Raw genomic sequence first — 14,498 nt, 5'->3', positions numbered from 1 at the left:
GGAGGGGGCGGAGTGGGTGGTAAGGGAGGGGGTGGGGGCAGGAGGAGAAATGAACCAAGCCTTGTATGCACATATGAATAATAAAAGAAAAAGGAAAAAAATGAACCAAATTAATAAAATGCCCACCGATTTGAAAAAAAAAATTCATAAGAGTAATTTACAAAACTAAGAAGATGATCAGTAGCAAATGCAGCATAGGTAGTGGGACAGATCAAATACTTGCACATTGTGCTGGGACTATGAAGTGATACACAAGTTGGAGAACCAACACTGAACACATATTTCCCCTGTGATCCAGACATTCCACTCAGATCATGTATGGATGTGCACTGAGGCAAATGCACAATGACTCTCACAGCATTATTTGTGATAGCTTCAAACTTGCAAAAACCTGAGTACCAATCAACAGAATGAGCAAACAAAATGAGGAATATGTATACGATGAAATATATAACAATATTATGTTTGTGATATTCACCTATGACTGCCACTACATCCAAAAATATAGATGAATATCACAAAATAATATTTAATATTGTACAAAAGTTAGAAACACAAGCATTCATTACCCATGATGCTATTTTTGTAAGACTCAAAATTGAAAAATTTCAACACAGTAAAAAGTCAGTTAAGTGAAATAAGCCAGACTGAGAAAGAGAAATATGACATGTTCTCTCTCATATGTAGTTACAGACCTAAAGCTAAAAAGAATTACATGGGTGTAAAGTAGGTGGACTCTTTGTGTGTGGGAACTAACAGGAAGGCAGTGGGGAAAGAAGGTGAAGAGGGTGGTGTGGGAACCAGAGGGAAGACAGTGGGAAGGCAGAGGGGGAAGGAGATTGTGCACACTATCAAACTACTTCATATGCAAAAGTAGAATAATGAATGATCTTCTTAAAGATCATTTTAAAAAGGGGGTAAGGGATAACAAAGTAATAGTGGGAGTGAGTTTGATCAAAGCATATTATATGCATGTGCAGAAATATCACAATGAAACCTTTGTACAATTAATGTATGTTAATCAAAAAAGAGAAAAAAGGAAACTGCTTTGGGAAAAGTGGAATTAATGACTGGTTAGTCTTGTTTCACAGTTTTTTAAGTTTTATTTTTGTGCATTGAATAAATTATCCATTATCTCTGGTTTGCGAATATGTTATAAGATATTTCCAGGTATCTATGTGGACACTATTTTGAATGTTTTTGTTTGCTTTCATTTTGCTGCTTTAAAAACTTTCTCTTAACTTTTTTTTGAAGTTCAAATTTTTATTATGTGGACAGAAATTCAATTTTGAGAACTTTAAAAAAATTTTGGCTGTACTAAGTTTTGAACTCAAGGCCTCATTCTTGCTAGGTAGGTGTTCTATCACTATTGGCATGCCCCCAGCCTATCTGCTTTATAAATTTTGGAATAGGCTCTCACAATTTTATCCAACACAGACTGGTCTGAGACCTTCCTATTTATGCTTCCTGCTTAGCTGGGATGACAGGCGTGTGCCACTATGCCCAGGTTTTATTGATTGACATAAAAGTATCACATTTTTTTTTGCCAGGGTATGGCTCAAACCATGATCCTCCTCATCTCTGCTTCCCTAGTAGCCTAGGACTACAGTCATAAGCAACTGTACCTGACTATTGAGAGCTTTTGAGCAAAGAAATGATATGCCATTATCAATGCTTCAAGAAAATGAGTCAGTGACATGGTGTGTGGATTACATGAAATATTGTAGACAAAGCACATTGTGCATTGTTCAATGTATATTTTCTTCATGTCACTGTACAAAACAGTGAGTTTCATTCATGACATTTTCACACGTGTATATAAAGTACTTTGATCACATTTTCCCATCTCACTACCCATGTTGTCCTCCCCTTTTTCCCTCCTGCTTGTATCCTTCCAATGCATAATAGTCCTTCTTTTACTTTCATGTGTTTTTTTAGGTTCCACACATGAAAAAAAAACATGGAATACTTTGCATAACCTGGTGATCTCTAGTTCCATTCATTTTTGACAAAAGACATGATTTTAATGACTGACTAATAGTCCATTTTGTGTATATGCTAAATTATTTACATCTACTCATCTATTGATGGGCACCAAACCTGATTCCATAACTTGGACTTTGCGAATAGCATCACAATAAACTTGTGTGCAGGTGTCTCTACTACATGCTGCTGCACTTGATTCTTTGAATATATATGCAAGAGTGGCAATGCTGCACTGTTGGTAAGGTAGTTCTATTTTTAGTTTATTGAAGAACCTCCATACTGATTTCCATAGTGTCTGAAGTAATTAACACTCCCAAATGTGGACAAGAATTCCCTTTTCTGCACATCTGTGACAACATTTTTTTCCTTGATGACAGATATTCTAACTGGGATGAGGTGGAATCTCACTGTCGTTTTTATTTGTAATTCCCAAATGACTAAAGCTGTGCAAAATTTTTTCCTGTATTTTGAGAAGTATTTGTTCAATTTATTTGTCTTCACCTTCCTCCCGACATTGCCCTGTCCATTCCCTCTCCCCCATCTTGTTGATCCCCCTCCCAGACAGTCCTCTTTCTATGCTTATGTCCCATTATTATCATCATCATTACGATCATCACCATCATCACATTAGGTCTAGGTTGCACATATGACTGAAAACATGCAAAATTTGGCTAGTTGAGCTTGGATTTTCTAACTTAAGATGATGTCCTCCAGTTCCATCCATTTTCCTGCACATAACATAATTTCATTCTTCTTTATGGTTGAATAATACTGCAGTGTGTGTATGTCCCACATTTTTAAAAATCATTTATCAGTTGATGGGCATCTAGACTGAATCTAGAACCCGAATATTGTGAATAGTGGTTCTGTAAACATGGGTATTCAGGTATTCTTCTTGTGTGTTGATTTATACTCCTTCAGATATATCTGAAGAATGGTATAGCAGGGTCATCAGATGGGCCAATTTTCATTGGTGAACCTTCATAATGATTTACATAGTGCTTGCACTATTTTACATTTCCATTAGTTTTTTTTATTGTTGTGCTGGTTGGGGGTACATTTTGACATTTACAAAAGTTTTGCAATATATCAAACATATCATAGTTGGATTCACCCCTTCCATCATTCTTTTTTATCCCTCCCTCCCACCATTCCTGGAGCAGATTCTACAGGTATCATTTTCCATTTGAATACACGTGTGCATAGTATTTGCACTTCATTCACCCTCTCACATCCTTTCTCCACATTCTCTGACCTTCCCACTTATACCAACACCCACAGACAGTATCTTTTCCATTCCCCTATTCTTCAATTATGTAAAAGAAAAATAAAATGACATTTTTGTTTATTTAAGACAGCTATACAGGGAGTGTCTTTGTGACATTTCCATGTATATATGTATTATAATCCAAATTGGTTGATCTCCTCTATTTGTCTTCTTTCTCCCTAGTGCCCTTCCTTTTTTTATTATTTTATTATTCATATGTGCATACAAGGCTTGGGTCATTTCTCCCCCCTGCCACCACCACCCTCCCTTACAACCCACTCTGCCCCCTCTTAGTGCCCTTCTTATGGTGATTTCAATAGGTTTTAAAATTCTATATTCATTCTTAGAGAGTATATCAACTGCATACTTGCTGTTTAAATTTTTGAAGGTCTTTGTACATTCTGGATATTATCTTTCATCTATTTGATAGCAAAGATTTTTCCAATTCTATGAGTTTTCTCTTGATTCTGGTAATTGTTTCCTTTGATCTACAGAAACTTTAAAATTTGATACAATGCCATTTGTCATTGCTCTTATTTCCTGGGCAATTGAAATCCTATTCAAAAAATAATTGCCTATATCTTCTAGTGTTTCCCTGTAGTGTTTTCAGAACTTATAATAAGACATTTAATCCATTTTGAATTATTTTTTTGAGCAAGATAAGTGATAGGCATCTAGTTTCAGTATTTCACATGTAGATAACCAGTTTTCCATGTGTATGATTGTAGATCCTTTTTCAAAACTCAGAAGGTTGTAGGCAGAGTTGCCTTCTCAGTTTCAGAGAGAAGAGTGAGGCCCAGAAATAACTGCCCAAATCCACAGAATTACAGTGATGAGGAAAGACCCAGGGTACCAACAGTGAGTGTCACCTCTGTCCACATAAATTATGTGCACTGTGAGTCTGGAGGTGTATCTGTGTCAGACAGATCCTGCTATATCTGTGTCAGGCATGTTCCCTTGAGATTAGGCCCAAGGACAGTCAGCAGGTAGTTGGTGCCAAGCCTTCAGAAGGGTGTTTGGGCACCTGGAGTCAATCATAAATAATATATCCAAAATCCCCAGACTTTGAGGTATGGAGGGTGAGGGCACAGGTGATCCCAATTCCCCTTTTGCCGAACTAGGCTGGACTGGTGGGGACCAAGGTGAATTTGTAAATGTATCACCCCCTTCTTATCAAGATCCAATGTATTTCTTCGTGGACATTAACACTTACTTGATGGGAAATGGAACTTTCTCTCTTAGAGATGTAGATAGGGAGGCTCGTTTCTAGGTCAGGGTGGTCATCAAAGACTTTAGTTAATAAGGGTATACCTGTAAGGTTATGGGGAAGGGAAATAATGCTGGTGAATAATGCAAAGTGTTTGGCATTATAAAGCTGGAATGTATGGTGGCTAAGATTAATAGAAATGTGTAATGTGGGAGCAAAACGAGATAGGTAAAACTATAGTCAATATTGTATTGAGGAAAAAAGAAAAAGAAAAGAGAAAAAACAATGAAATAAACAAAAAAATCCTCTCACAATCTAATTACCTACTAAAATAGAGACAATAATGATTTATTGTGGGATGATATAAATGGAAGAGCAGGAGTGCTGTTCTAATTGTAGATGAAAGGAAATATAAGCTCATCACATACGTTAACTCAAACAATAGGAAGGAGCAAAGGAAATGCAGAACTGAATAAAATATGAGAAAGAGAGAACAAAAATACTCAAATCAAATATACAAAAAAGTTTTAAAGCAATAAAAATACACGCGAATGTCAAAGTTTTCAATTACTTTCCAGAGAAGTGGTTTTTTTCCCTTAATGTCTGGGTCTTTCAGTGGAGTAAGTGATAGTCTCATGAGAGACTTGATTCACTGGGATGGTGGCTACTCACAGTCTTGAACTAGTTTCTCATCATATGAAGAAATTAAAGATCTCTATATAATCTCTAGTGAATGCTTCTGGGGTCTGGGCACTCAATTCCCAAGTCCAACTAACTTTCCACCTAACTTGTGGCTTCTTCTTTTTGCCAGGTTCCTAGCAACTTACAGTCTGTTGTTCTAGGCACCATCTCAGTCATTACTTGAGTCAGAGGCTGAGGGTCCTATCCTGTGCATTTGTTGACATGTTCCTAGTCCTGGTGATTAGCTACACACTGCAGAAATTTCCTACACGGAGCTGTAGCTGGTAGCATTGCTGTCAGAGCCTCTGGGCTCCGTTTTTGTCTTGCAGGAATTTGTGTGATGCAGTTGGTGTGGACAGGCCTGCTGCTTGTAATTCCTCTCAGCACTGTTTATCTTTTACCCTATGTCAATGCATGGGTCTGTTCCTTGGCTTCCACACTGGCATCTGTACAGTCCTGCTTACTGGGAAGCTTGTGAGATGTTCATGAAAATAAAACTAGTTTGCTACTAGCATTGACTTCCTTAGCAGTTCTTCAGGGAGTTAGTTATGACAATAACATTTCAATAAGGTGTGTCCATGAGGGAAGATAATGGATGATGTCACTCTCCTGCCACCTTGTCTGGTATTGGTAATTAATTTCGTGAGGCTATTGTGAATGTGATTGTTTTCCTGATTTCCTTCTGTTTATTGTTGATATATAGATCTACTCATTTTTGTAATGAATTTTTATCCTGCAATTTTGCTGAGATTATTTATGAGACCTAAGAATATTTTGGTAGACTTTTTAGGGTCTTTTAAATGTATAATAAGAATGGAATACAAATAGGAGCAATTCGACCTCTTCTTTTCCTATTCCTATAGCCTTTTTTTTCTTTCTCTTGCTTTACTGCTGTAGCTAAAAGTTCAAGCAGTGTATCAAATAAGAAAACAGAGAGTGGAAACTCCTGCATCATTTCTTTATGCAGAGGAAATGGTTTCTGTTTTTCACCATTTACTACAATGTTGGCTATAATTTTATCTTCTATGGGCTGTATTATATTGTAGTACATTCCATGCATTCCTACTTCCATTAGGACTTTCATCATGAAGGGGTTTTGCAGTTTTTTCAAAAGGTTTTTCTGCATCTATTAAGATAATCATGTGATTTTTGTCCCTGATTTTTTCATGTGTTGTCTTATATTTATTGATAAGCATGTGCTGAATCATTCTTGCATCTTTGGAATGAAACCAACTTGATCATGGTGTACTAGCTTTCTAATGTGTTTCTGAATTCAAATTGCAAGGATCAGATGGGGAATTTTTGTGAATACGTTCATGAAGGAAATTGGTCTGTGATTTTTTTGTTTCTGTCGGCTTTTGGTATGCACGTAACAGAGGCTTCATAGATGAGTTTGGCAGTGTTAGTCCCCTTCTACTTTATGGAATATTTTGAGAAGCGTTGTTACTTCTTCTCTGAAGATCTCTTGGAATTCAACATTTAATCCATCTAGTTTTGGGCTTTCCTTGGTTTAGTGACTATTACTGTTTCAGTTTCACTGGATTTATAGATATATAAATCCTAAATATAGATATATTTAGGTTTTTTATATGCTTTTGGTTCATTTTTGATGGTTCATATGGACCTAGGAATTTATCCATTTATTCTACATTTTTCAATTTATTACAATGTAAGTGTTGAAAGTGTTCCCTAATGATCCACTGAATGCCATTGGTATTTGTTGTGATAGCTGATTTCTCATCTTAAATTTTATGAGCTTAATTTTTCCATCTTCCCTTTAGTTCATTTGTCTAAAGATGTGTTATTCTTATTTATGTTTTCAAAGAATTCTATTATTTTAGTCCCCTTTTCGTTAATTTATTCAAAGATATTTACTACTTCTTTCCATCTTCTGCTTTGGAGTTTGACTTTTAAGAAATTAAGGAGTATCATTAGGTTATTTACTTGTGACACCCCTGATTTTTTAATTTAGGGACTTATAACTCTAAACTTGCCTCTTAGCACTGTATTTGCTGATTCCAAAGGTTCTGGAAAGTTGTGATTCGATTTTATTTTGAATCTAGGAATTTTTTATTACTACATTATTTCTTTGATTCAAAAGTGAATTGGTTGGTCTCCATGTATTTGGATATTTTCTGAAGTTTATTTTGTTAGTGATTTCTAGCTTTATTCTATTGAAGTCTGACAAAATAAAGAAAGTTATTTCAATTTTCTTGTATTTGTTGAGACTTACTTTTTGTACTAAAATGTGTCTAATTTAGAGACAATTACATTGCCTGCTGAGAAGAATCTGTGTTCTGTAGCTGTTGGAGAGAATATCTGTTATTTTCTTTTAAGTGCATTTAATTCATGTTGTTATTTAATTCTGAAGATTCCTTGATGACTTTTTGTCTGGATGATATATTTTTAGTGAAAGTGGAGTATTGATGTCATATACTATTATTGTATTGGGATCTATTGCTGTGTTTATGTCTAGTAATGTGTGCCTCCTTATGGAATTAGGTGCACCAATATTCAATGTGTATATGTTTACAATTATTAAATCCTCCTGAAGGATTATCTTTATAAAATAGCCTTCTTGAAAAGACTTTTATAAAGGAAACTTCTTTATCTCTCATAACTTTTGTACTTTATGTAGTGTATGATTCTTCATTACTCCTCATTTGCTCTTTTACTCATCTTCTGAGTTTTATTCTTTCCCATATTATCATGGTTGTGGTTACCTTTTTCTTCTACCTTTACAATTCCTTTAAGTTTCTTCTGCAGAGTTATTTTAGTGGTTATTAATTGCATTAGTTTTTAAAATTTGTCTTGGAAGAGTTTTATTGATTCTTCAATTAGAAAGGATATCTTTGCTGCTACTGTAACATAGGTTGCCAATTATTTTCCTTCAGTATGTGTAATACATCATTCCATGCCCTCTGTGCTTTTATAGTTTCTGTTGAGAAGTCTGTTGTTTTTGTTATAGGTTTGCCTTTATATGTGACTTCTCTGTAGCATTGTTGAGACTTCTTTCCTTATTCTGTATAATTAATGGTTTAACAACAATATAATGTGGAGAAAGTCTATTCTGGTTTTGTCTTTTGAGAATCCTAAAAGCCTCCTCCACTAAAAAAACCATTTCTTGCTAGATTTGCTTCTATAGCTAGGATATTTCTAAGAGAGCTGCAATTGCAATAATCATGGGTGTACTTATATGTTCCAGTGCATTTTCTATTCTTTCCTGTAGTAGCTTCATGGGTGCAGAGGTTTCATTAAGATCTTCCATCCACTTTGCATTGATATTAGTACAATTGAAACACAGGCATCTACTTTCAATCTTCTACATGTGGATATTCACCTTTCCAAACATCATTTGTTGAAGATGCTGTCTTTTTACTCACATATGCTTTAGGCTACTTTATCAAAAATCAAATTATTATAGCTGTGTGACTTTATTTCTGGGTCTTCTATTGTGGTATATTGGTCCTTAATTCTCTTTTTGTGTGAGTGCCATGCCGTTTTTGATTGGTCAGGATGTTTCAACCACAAGATTTCCACAAGTGTCCACAGGAAGAGCTATTTCAGAGTAAGGTATGAAAATACTGAAACTAGTTGGCATAGTGCCCAGGTCCCATAGTTTTGCCCATGCCAGTGCTGAGTTCAGTTCCCTTTTTACCTTCCCCAGACACATGTAGTGGCCACCCCTAGGCTTGAACTCTTGCTCCCCATGGGGCCATTACTAGACAAATTCTCAGATAGACCTGCCAATAGAGTAATGTGTGATTTTAATATACCACTGTCACCAAAAGACAGGTTATCTAGACAGAAAATTGACAAGGAAACTTTAGAATTAAAAGTATTAACTACAGATCTTATGGACTTAATAGACATGTATAAAATACTCCACCCAACTGTCACAGAAAACACATTCTTCTAAGAGGCTCATGGGAATTTCTCCAAAATGCATCATATTTAAGGACATAGAACAAGTATTAACAGATAGAAGAAAATTGAATAACCTTCTACATTTTTTCAGAACACAATGGAATAAAACCTAAAACAAAAATATGAAATTACACAAAATATTCAAACACATGGAAACTAAGTAAATAACTTTTAAATGATCAGTGGGTCATAGAAGAAATAAGCAGGAGAGGAATAAAAAATTCCTAGAATAAAATGAAAAAAAAAACTACTTATCATAACCTTTGGGACACATAAAAGCAGTGTTAGGAGGAATGTTTATAGCTATGATTGAATACATTAAAATCAAAGAGATCTCAAAAAATAACATAATGATGCACCTCAAGCTCTTAGAAAAACAAGAAGATAATAAACTCAAAAGCAGTAGATGGAACGAAATACATAAAGCCCAGGGAAGAAACTAAATGAAATGTGGACTAAAAGAACATAAAAAAAGATTCTATGAAACAAAGTGTTGGTTCTTTGAAAACATAAATAAAATTGAGAACCCCATAGGGAGGAGTGAGGAGACCCAAATTAATAAAGTAGTAGGTGATAAAGAAGATGTCAAGACAAATAGCATTGTAAGCCAGAGGATCAATAGGAATCAGGTTGAAAATTTATTTTCCAGTAAACCAGAAAATCTAGGATGAAGGGGTAAATTTCTATGTGTATATGACATCAAAATTGAGCCAAAACTTTATAAACCACCTAAACAGATCTACAACAATCAATGAAACTAAGGCAGCAATAAAGAACCTCCCATCAAAGAAATTCACAGATCTTTAAAGGAAAACTATTACCAATACTGTTCAAATTATTCCACAAAAAGAGAAAAAAACAGAAAGGGAAAGAATGCTTTCAAAAGTCTCTTTCTATGAAGTCATTTTTACTGTGAAAGCAAAAAACAGATAAGGATACAATGAAAAAGCATATTATAGAAGAATTTCTTTGATGAACCTAGATAAAAAAATTCTCAATGAAATTATTGCAAAGTGAATTCAACAACACATTAAAATGGTAGTATAGTATGACAAATATGGTTTAATTCCAGGGACTTAACATATGCAAATCAATAAATGTAATACAGTGTATAAACAAAATCAAGCACAAAAATCACATGATCATCTCAATAGATGAAAAAAAAATCCTTTGACAAGATTTGACATCCATTCATTGTAAAATCACCGAAGAAACCAGAAATGGAAGGGATGTTCCACAACATAATGAAGAGTATATTTGATAAACCTATAGCCAATGTCATACTAAGTAGCAAAAACTGAAACCACGTCCTATTAAAGCCAGGACCAAGTGAATGGTTTCCAGTTTTTCAACTCTTTTTCAATTTAGTACTTCATTTTCTTATCCATATCTGTAAGGCAAGAGAAATAAATAAGATGGATACACATAGGAAATGAACAAATCAAATTATTCCAGTTTGAAGCTGATATGATCCTATACTTAAGAGACCCGAACAACTCCAACAAAGAGCTCATAGATGTGAAAAACACTTTTGGAAAAATAACAGAATACAAAATCAACATAAAAAATCAGTAGTTTATAGCAATTATGAATAGACTGAGAAAGAAATCAGAACAACAATCCCATCCACAGGAAGAAACTTACCTAAAGAGAAGAAATACCTTCATAATCAAACCTATAAAATTTTGAAAAAGAATGTCAGAATTATATTGTGAAAATGGCTGTGTTACTGAAAGCAGAATATAGATACACTGCAATTTCCATCAAATATTCAATGTCATGTTTCACAGAAATAGAAAAGCATCCTTAAGATTCTTATGGAAGAATAAAAGACCCTGAATAGCTAAAGAAATCCTGAGCAAAAAGAGAAATTCTGGAAGTGTCACAATGCCTTACCTCAAATTATCCATCATAACAAAATATCCTGGTACTGGCACAAAAACTGATATAAAGACCATTGGATAGAACAGAAGACCCAGAAATAACTCCACACACCTACAAGACCTGATATTTTGGCAGAAGTCTCCAAAGTGTACATTTGAAGAAGAGACAGTCTTTTAAACAAATAGGTGCTGGGAAAATTGGACATCCATATGTAGTAGACTTAAACTTGATCCCTGTGTTTTACCCTGTAGAAAAATTGATTCAAAGTCTATCAAAGATCTTAATATAAAAACTGAAACTTTGAAACTACTACATAAAAACACTTGAAAACATAGGCAAAGATACAAACCTTCTGAATAGCCTTCCATATGCTCAGTAAATGAGACCAAGAATTGTTGAATGGGATTACATCAAATTAAAAAGATCCTGTACAACAAGGAAAATAATTATCAGAATAGTCAGCCCACAGAATGAGAGAAATCTTTGCCATCTATTCTTCAGATAAAATAACATACAGCATATACAAAGAGCTCAACAATTCAACACCAAGAAAACAAACAACCAATTAACAAATGGGCAAATGAACAGACAATTCTCAGAAGTACAAATTGCTAATAAACACATGAAGAAATGTCTACCTTCACCTATAAATCAAATGCAAATCAAAAAGACCTTGATATTTCATCTTGCCATATTCTGAAAGTCAATCATTGTGGGAGCAAATCGTTGGGCACTGGTGTCTATGCCTGTAATCATAGCTACTTGGGAAGCTGAGATCTGGAGGATCATGGTTTGAGGACTGCTCAGGAAAATAGTTCACAGAACCCCATTCCCAAAATAACTAGGGCAAAATAGACTGGAGATGTGCATCAAAGTGATTGAGTACCTGCTTTGCAAGTGCAAAGTCCTGAGTTCAAGCATCAGTATCACTAAAAAAAGGAAAGAAACAACAAAATGCTGGTGAAAATGGAAATAAGCACTACAGGTGCTTAGGGATCTTCCAAACAAAGTGCATCAAAATGGGTAAGGAAGGGGTTAGGACATTAGAATTTCTTCTTAAAGAGAATTCCAGTTTATATTGTGGTGTTGAGAAATTGAACCTAGGGTCTTGTACATACTAAGTGAATGCTTTACTGCTGAGGTATAGACCCTGCCCTTGCCTATGTAGCTCAATCTGATTTAAACTCAAGACCCTTACTTTTCTCCCTCCCTAGTGCTAGGATTATAGCTGTGTACCACCATGCCTGTCAAGAACTCCAGGTTTTTCTAATGTAAACCAGGAATGAGTTTTTTCTTTCAGGGCAAGATTTCACAGGCTTTGAGTAGATAAGAAATAGGTGGTAAAATTTTTTTTATATTCACATGTGCATACATTATTTGGGTCATTTCTCCCCTTGACCCCCTCCCCCACCCCTAAATGACAGGTGTCTGGATCCCAGACAGGATGGGTAAATGGTAGGAGATATGTCAGTACTTTGAAATTGTTGCCAGTTTCTGCAGTAAGTTTTGGGAAAGTGTGTTAATGTCAATTATTTGTGAAGGATGTAATTAAATTACTCTGGAATAGTTGATGAAAATAGATTCTTGAGAAAAGTACTTTCAGAGGTGGACAAGCAAGTAGAATCAAACAGCATAAAGAGTATCAAGTATACTAAAAGAAGAGATTTTTTTAGAGTATGACAGATGAAGGAATATAATTAAAAAGCACTAAATTTTGGATAAGTGATTTTCTCTCCATGCAGTCAGAATAAAATTATTGAAGAAAAGTTTCTTTTCCCCAAGTTATTTTCTTGCTCCCTTTGTCTACCATTAGTTGGCTAGAAATATGAAGATCAATTTCTGGGCTATTTATTTTGTTCCATTGGTGTATGTGTTTGTTTTATGTTAGTACCATGCTTTTTTTGTGACTGTAGATCTATAGTATGTTTGAATTCTGGTGTTGTGATGCCTCCAAATTTGGTGTTTTGCTCAGGATTACTTTGGCTACTTGTGGTGTTCGAATTCTAGTGTCAGACACCATTAAGAATTTCTAGGGCCAGCTAGGTGGTGACAGATTCTTTCTGTTTTTCATTAACTACCAGTCTTTATTTTTCTTTCATTTCTGAAGGATAGTTTTGCTGGACATAGTACTCCTTATTGATAGTGTTTCACTTTTAAACATTTTTTCCTAAGTGGTTTATGTCAGGAGACTTGTATTCTGGCCAGGCATAGTGGTGGAGGTAAATTTCTAGGTTCTTGGAAGGCTGAAGCAGGAGGATAATTGGAGTTCAGGAGTTCAAGACTTTTCTGGGCAATACAGAAAGAACCTATTTCTAATAAACAAACAAATAAATGGCTTGTCTTCATGTTCAAAAATTTCTTTTTTATTCTTAATCTAGTTTGGTGTTGAAGCTGTAATCTTCCTTTTTATTTCATTTATTGACTTCTTCAAGTCCATGATTTCTATCTTGTCATTTTTTATGATCTCCATATCATTGTTGAATTTTTCCTTTATATCATCCAGTTCCACTCCATTCCACATACACATGGCCCTCTCTGTGCCAATAGGATCCTAGTACCCTTTCTAGGAACAGTGCTAGGGGTTGAAGTTTTACACAGCATTTGTTTCCCATGAAACCTGGAGGTCAGAACAGTGGAGGTGAGGGAGACTACAATGTGAATTGTGAAACCAACTTGGGATGAGATAATAGTGGTGAGTATCAGCATAGTCAGAACAAGATTTGCCCTGGCCCATTATTTTTATAAAACAAAAATTTTTTTCTTGCTGTCTATTAAACGGACTTTGCAGCCCTCTGTATGTACATTCCCTTCGTAATTTGCTTTGGACTGGTATCTGAGAAGCATCTTTTGGTGCCTCTGTCTTTGAGATGTCAAATGATCCAATCTTAGGAGGTTTTGGAATAGTCTTTAATGGGGAGAATCCCTGCCTTCACATTTGGAGCAATTCCAGATGTAGTTTTTAATAAGATGTAAAAAACTTGAAATCCTCATATGTTGCTTTTATGAATGTCTAATGAAGCAGCTGACTTGGCACACACTTTGGTGCTTCCTCCAAAGCTGACATGGAATTCCCATAATGTCCAGGCATTCCAAACCTTGTTGTAATACAAAAGAACTACTTAGAGATGATGACACAATTTTATGAATGAACTATGTACAATGTGAATGTGCACTAAATACCACTTTACTGTGTTAAAATGCTTCATCCTTGTTATGTGAATTTCACATCAATAGAAAATGAAATCATTCCTCATTCTCTCAAGTGTAGATTTTGAAAAAGAAAACTTAAAACAACAGCCAAACCAAATACCAATAAATTATTACAATATGTGATTTTAGAATCACTTTCATGTCTACATTAAAAATCTGTACCAGTGTGATAAAGAAATAATTTTTAAAAGAGTTGAGCAAAGATTATTTAATAAGAGGTTTTTGGCGTATAGAGGATACTCATGGAAGATCTTTAAACTTGACAAATTATTTCTATCTATTTAGGACAATTCCCACATAAATTTTGATGCCAATAATAAAGTAATATACTCCAAT

At 34.9% G+C, this 14,498-nt stretch overlaps 1 pseudogene; it reads left to right on the top strand.

The window, feature by feature from the left end:
* Positions 1 to 14,498, top strand: part of LOC109674422 (poly(rC)-binding protein 2-like) — a 248,651-nt pseudogene that overhangs the window by 206,097 nt on the left and 28,056 nt on the right.

This window comes from Castor canadensis, chromosome 16 (assembly GCF_047511655.1).
Source record: "Castor canadensis chromosome 16, mCasCan1.hap1v2, whole genome shotgun sequence".
NCBI lineage: Eukaryota > Metazoa > Chordata > Mammalia > Rodentia > Castoridae > Castor > Castor canadensis.
Note: the sequence above shows the minus strand (reverse complement) of the source record. Positions and strands in the feature narration are given on the sequence as shown.